The sequence below is a fragment of the Ailuropoda melanoleuca genome, chromosome 10 (genome assembly GCF_002007445.2).
Source record: "Ailuropoda melanoleuca isolate Jingjing chromosome 10, ASM200744v2, whole genome shotgun sequence".
Classification (NCBI taxonomy): Eukaryota; Metazoa; Chordata; class Mammalia; order Carnivora; family Ursidae; genus Ailuropoda; species Ailuropoda melanoleuca.
Window position 1 is genome coordinate 28369124 of NC_048227.1, and position 5187 is coordinate 28374310.

Sequence of the window (5187 nt, forward strand, 5' to 3'; positions counted from 1 at the left end):
GGGGAGGAGGGAGCTTCGGCAGGCGCCGGGGCTGAAGGCACCGCTCGGGTTTCCCGGCAGGTGGAGGACGGCTGCGGGACCTCCCGCGCCCTCTCTGGGCGGGAGGCGCGGCTCAGACCTGTTCTGGGCGCAGAGGGCGGCTCCGCCCGTGGCTTTTTCAGGCGTGCGTGCGCAGGGGCTGCGGCTCGAATCTGCCCTCCAGGGAAGGGGTGACTCGGAGGGGATAAGGACAGACTAAGTGGCTTCCACTCCAAGGCAGACGGGGGCACAGTCTGATCAGGCTCGCCTTTTCCAGGTGCACCGGGCCCCCTCACCCTTCCCCGACTGAGCCCTCCAGCCAGGCGCGCCTCCAGATGGTTCAACTCCCTGGGACGAGCCGAGGACCAAGGCAGAGCTGGGAAGGCGGGGTAGCAAGACACTGGGCCCGGGGTAAGCACCCCCGGGAGAGGGCCGTGGGACCAACTATAGTCAAAGAAGCGCAGGGGGTAGGGGGGAGGCAGCAGACAAGGCCGAGGCAGTGGCACGTCCCACATCCCGAATGTCTTTCCTTGGGACTCTCCTAGGCCCCTGGACCTGCCACTTTCTGTCCCTCTACGACCTCGCAGCGTTCCCTGCGTTCCACAGGAGGGCACACCGAGGCGCCGCCTCTGCGCGCCCAGATCTGGTGCAGCGCAAGGCCTGAGCACCCAGCCTCAGCCACCCTCCCGCACCTGGAGCCCCCGCGTGGGTCTCCGGAGCTGGCTGGCCCCTGTGCTCACCGAGCCCCCCAGACATCCTCACCCGGTGCTGCGGAGTCCGGCCTTGCGCCCTCAGCTTCCAGCCTCCCTCTGGTCGCCTGTCAGGAATTTCCAAATCTGCCTTCTCCACTCAGCCGATTCTAGTCATCCGTCGTCCCTCTCCCATTTCACCCACCTCTTCTTTCCTCTGCTTGAATTTGACTCCAGTAGCCCCCGAAACAGGATTTGCACCAAAGCTGCTACACCGAATTTAGATCTCCACACGCCCCTGCGTTTTGTTTTTAATTGCATTAACTGAGTATACACTTTGCAGTCGGCTTGGCGATTTGCAGGGAAATGATGTTTCCACCACCCTCCCCTCCATTGGGCTGCAGTCAGGGGCTTCTCGGGGCATTTTCAAAGCACCAAAAAGTTGGGCCACAAGTAAAATGACATACGGGGTCCCCTTAGTTGCAAAAGCATGGGGTGGGGTTGTTGGCCTCTAATGCACATTTTCTCCTAATGAGAGGGAGTTTGGTTAATTGCGCCTTCTCTTTGAAGAATGTTGCCTACAGTCTTCCCAAAGACTAGCAGAGAATGACCCTGTTCCAGCCAAAACAAGCCAGGCTAACACTGATGGAGCATATCCAGGAGTATACCAGCCCTAGAAGATGTGTTGAATTATGGGCCGTATTTTGTCCCAAACCCACCTGGACAAGGTGTGAGATTGTTTAGTCTAAATTCATCAGCTCCATCATAATGGGATCCCCAAAATAGGATAGTGTGGCGCGTCTGTCGACCCACACCCACCACCACTGTGTGAGTCCCTACAAACACAAGCACTGGTGTGTGAGAGCTAATGATAGCTGACATTTATTCAGTGCTTGCAACATGCCCACTAAGCTTGTCTTTTCTAAAATCACCTCCTCACAGATGCTTAGAGCAGTGCCTAGCATCTAGCAGACAATCTGGGAATATTTGCTAAAACATTTGAGGGACTGATCTCATTTAACTCTATCTGCTAGGTAATATAACCGGGCTCACACAACAGAGGGAGAGACTGAGGCCCAAAGCAATTAAACCAGGTGCCCACGGTAGCACAGGGAGGAAGTGCCCCAGTTGGCTTTTGACCCAAGAAATTTGACTCCTGGGACTGTGTTCTAACCACTGCAAGTAGTGCCTTCCTAAAATAGGCCTCCAGGCTCCCTAGCCACCTGATGTTATAATATATGTTTGGGTTCTGTCTGTCTCCCCACATTGAAATGGTAAACTCCAGGGCAGAAGGGGGCCTTGAGTCCTGCAGAGTCTCCCACCGCCTGCAGTAGTGCTGGATGTGAGAAGCACTCAAAAAATATTTACAGTCTGCTTTGATTAACTTGTGAAGATCTTAGATACAAGACCCTTGGTGTTAAACCAAGAGAGGAAAAGGGAGAGACGATGGAGTTTCTGCTGTGGGGACCATACAGAGGGGTTGGGATATTTCTACGCACTGAATCAGAACTGGGGAGGGCTACTCCAGCAGGCTTGCCGAGGTCCAGGAAGCTGAGACTCAGAGGGGTTAAGGGCTTTGTCCAAGGTCAAGTGGCCAGCAAATGGGAAAGCCAGGGCTAGATGCAGACTGCCTGACTCCTAATCTCTGGCTTCCGCCTTCCCACCCCACTGCACCCCACTGAGGCGTCTCCCAGCCAGCATCTGGGTGGGGAGCTTAGGGCAACAGCCCCATAGAAGAGTAGGTCACAGACGCCTTCCCCCAAGAGCTGGGGGTTTTCACACGCTTCTAAATTTGATTTGAAAAAGGAAAAAAAGAAAAAAACCTTAGCGAAAAGAGACAAAATCTAGACAGAAAAGTCCATTTTAGAATCTGCCTCCAATCTCTGTAAAATATTGCCTGTCACCAGGACATTTGAGACCGGGCCTCAGAGGAGACTCCTCGGGCTGCTGTTCCTGGCTTTAATTAACAGAGACTGCCCCCTGTTTGTGACAAGGAGAGTGCAGGGATCCTGCTCGGGGAAAGAAGCGGACCTGATCTACCCCTCGTGGCTTATTTGCCAGATCCCAACCCTTAAGCCTGCTATCACACCGCACACACACACACACACACACCCCAGCCCCCATGAGCTTCACCCAAACCAAATTTCCTTGCTGCTCCTGCCTGCCAAGGCAGCCGCTGCCCCTCTGGAATATTGCCCACGCCTGTTTCCCAAGCCTTTGAAAAACGTTTATAAGAGGGAGGAACCATCTAGGTTCATTTTACTCTTTAAAGGAAGGAAGTCCCCCCCCTTTTTAAAAGATTTTATTTATTTATTTGAGAGAGAAAGAGAGAGCATAAGCAGAGGGGAGACTGAGAGGGAGAAGCAGATCCCCCCACTGAGCAGGGAGTCCAAGATCATGACCTGAGCTGAAGGCAGATGCTTAACTGACTGAGCCACCCAGGCGCCCCAGAAGAAAGTCCCTTTCGTCTGGGTATGTCAACTCAAATCAATAGAGTCACTACCTCCTAATAGATGTGTGATTATTGAGAACGTGCCCCCATTCAGAACATGTGATTGAGAAACTATTTCTTTCAGGGCTCCTGGAGGGAGGGGGGGTTATAAACTTCCCAACTGAGACACCTGGCAAGTTCGTGGAAGATGAAAAATCATCAAGTACCAACCCCCCACCACTAGCCAAATGAATTCATGCAAATGTGTTGAAATTAAAATGCAGCTCTTAATGAAAGTACTTTCTATGAAAGAGATGATGACATTATTATTTACAACACAGGCACTTTTAATATCTAAAGAAGAATCTCATTCGCTCTAGGCTTAATTATGTCAGATTGCAGTACAGCTTGCAACAAGACCAAAACCGTATTCCCCAACAATTAGGGCCAGAGAACAACGTTATAAAGAATGTTTACTTACCAGGACTTGCAACCAGGGTCCATAAGAAACTCAGCATATTACATGATGTGTGACGTGGCCCTCACTGGAAGGAGTTGTTTGTTAATAAGTCCTCATCAGATAGCTTTTAGGGTTTCAGAAAGGTTTCTTAGCAACTGTTAGCCTTGAGGGAAAAAAGAGAGAGAGAAAGAGATGTCACAGAAGCTGTTGATTTGAAACCTTAAGAGCTACTGGGGTGCAAATCGAAACTGGACCCCCATAGCTGGAGCCCAGGGACAGACCAAAGAAAGGAAGCAGACCTCTCCAAAAGGGTAGGTGTCGGGGTAATAAGCAAAGGAACTTACAAGGCTTGTCCTGGGCCCTGCAAGACCAGTGGATCTCTGCACCTGCCTGCTGGAATCTTACAAGTTTCTATTATATAGAGGCTTCAGTGGGGGTCTGCAGGATACGGTCCAGATGGTCTTAACAGCACTTTGCTCTCTCAAGGTTACATCCTTGAAATAGACTCCTAGTTCCAGGGCGGTGGGTGGAATATACATCTGAAGGACAGGGGAGGGGTGAGGAGCCTCTGATTGCCCATGTCCAGCTGGGGGGTGGGGGCGGTCAGCCAGAGGTCATGTCCCCTCGATGACTTCCTCCCACAGAAGCCAAAATGGGGCAAGCCCGTTGCCATGCTCAAGCAACACGCTGACTTGATATATTTTGTTCTCTTACTCTAAAAAGATAAAGGATCCTTTACGGAAGAAGTGAAGTGGGTCTGAAGTATGGTTTCCCCAAACTGCAAGAGGTATGTGAGATGATTTTTGGTTTTACCCCCAAAGGTTTTTTTGAATAGTTTTGTATTTATTTCAATGTGTAGCAGAAAAAAATAATGGCACATCAAACCCATGGCTCAGTGGGCATAAGTATTTAAGGTGTACATCAATTTAAAGTCAATGTAAGAAAAATAATAAGACGTTATAGTATTTATTAGTGAAATGTGAAGTGCCTGGTGTTTAGGAGATGTGGATTTTGGTATCAGAATGGGGTTTCTCAGCTTCAGCGGTACTGACATTTTAGGGTGTGATGGGAGGCTGTCCTGTGCATTGTAGGACCCTTAGTAGCACCCCCGGGCTCTACTCACTAGATGCCGGTAGCAACTCCCCGTTGTGACAAACAAAAACTCTTGACAAGCAGACATTGCAAAATTGTCTGAGAACCAGTGATTCTTTGCTGATGTTTAAATCCTGCTTCTTTCTCATCTGAGGTCTGTGACCTCAAATGAGTCACGTCACTTCTCTCAGCCTCAGTTTTCCCATCTATAAGATGGGAATAAGAACGGTGCCTTTCCCCAGCAATATTACAGATGCCTCATATCTGGTGTAGAGTGCTTAGCACAGTGAATGGAACCTTGGCCGGCCTTAGTAAAGGGTCACTCTTATTACAGGAAGCCCGAGGGGGCCTACGAGGTGTCAGGCACTGCCCTAAGTACTGGAGAGAGAGATGGCTAAGACAAAATCCTTGCCCTCGAGGATGTCAGAATCTCCAGGGCAAGAGAGAATACACCTGCCATGCAATCTTATAGGATCCCATGCTGAGGAGGGCTCCAG

The 5187-nt window shown here is 50.6% G+C and overlaps 1 long non-coding RNA gene across 1 annotated transcript in view; it reads left to right on the top strand.

Moving 5' to 3' along the window:
• Positions 1-4385, top strand: part of LOC117804169 — a 5342-nt gene extending 957 nt beyond the window's left edge. Inside the window, exons 2-3 of the long non-coding RNA XR_004628480.1 lie at positions 296-429; positions 4322-4385. This is a non-coding gene — a long non-coding RNA (uncharacterized LOC117804169). The remainder of the gene's footprint in view (positions 1-295; positions 430-4321) is intronic.
• Positions 4386-5187: the final 802 nt, after the last annotated feature.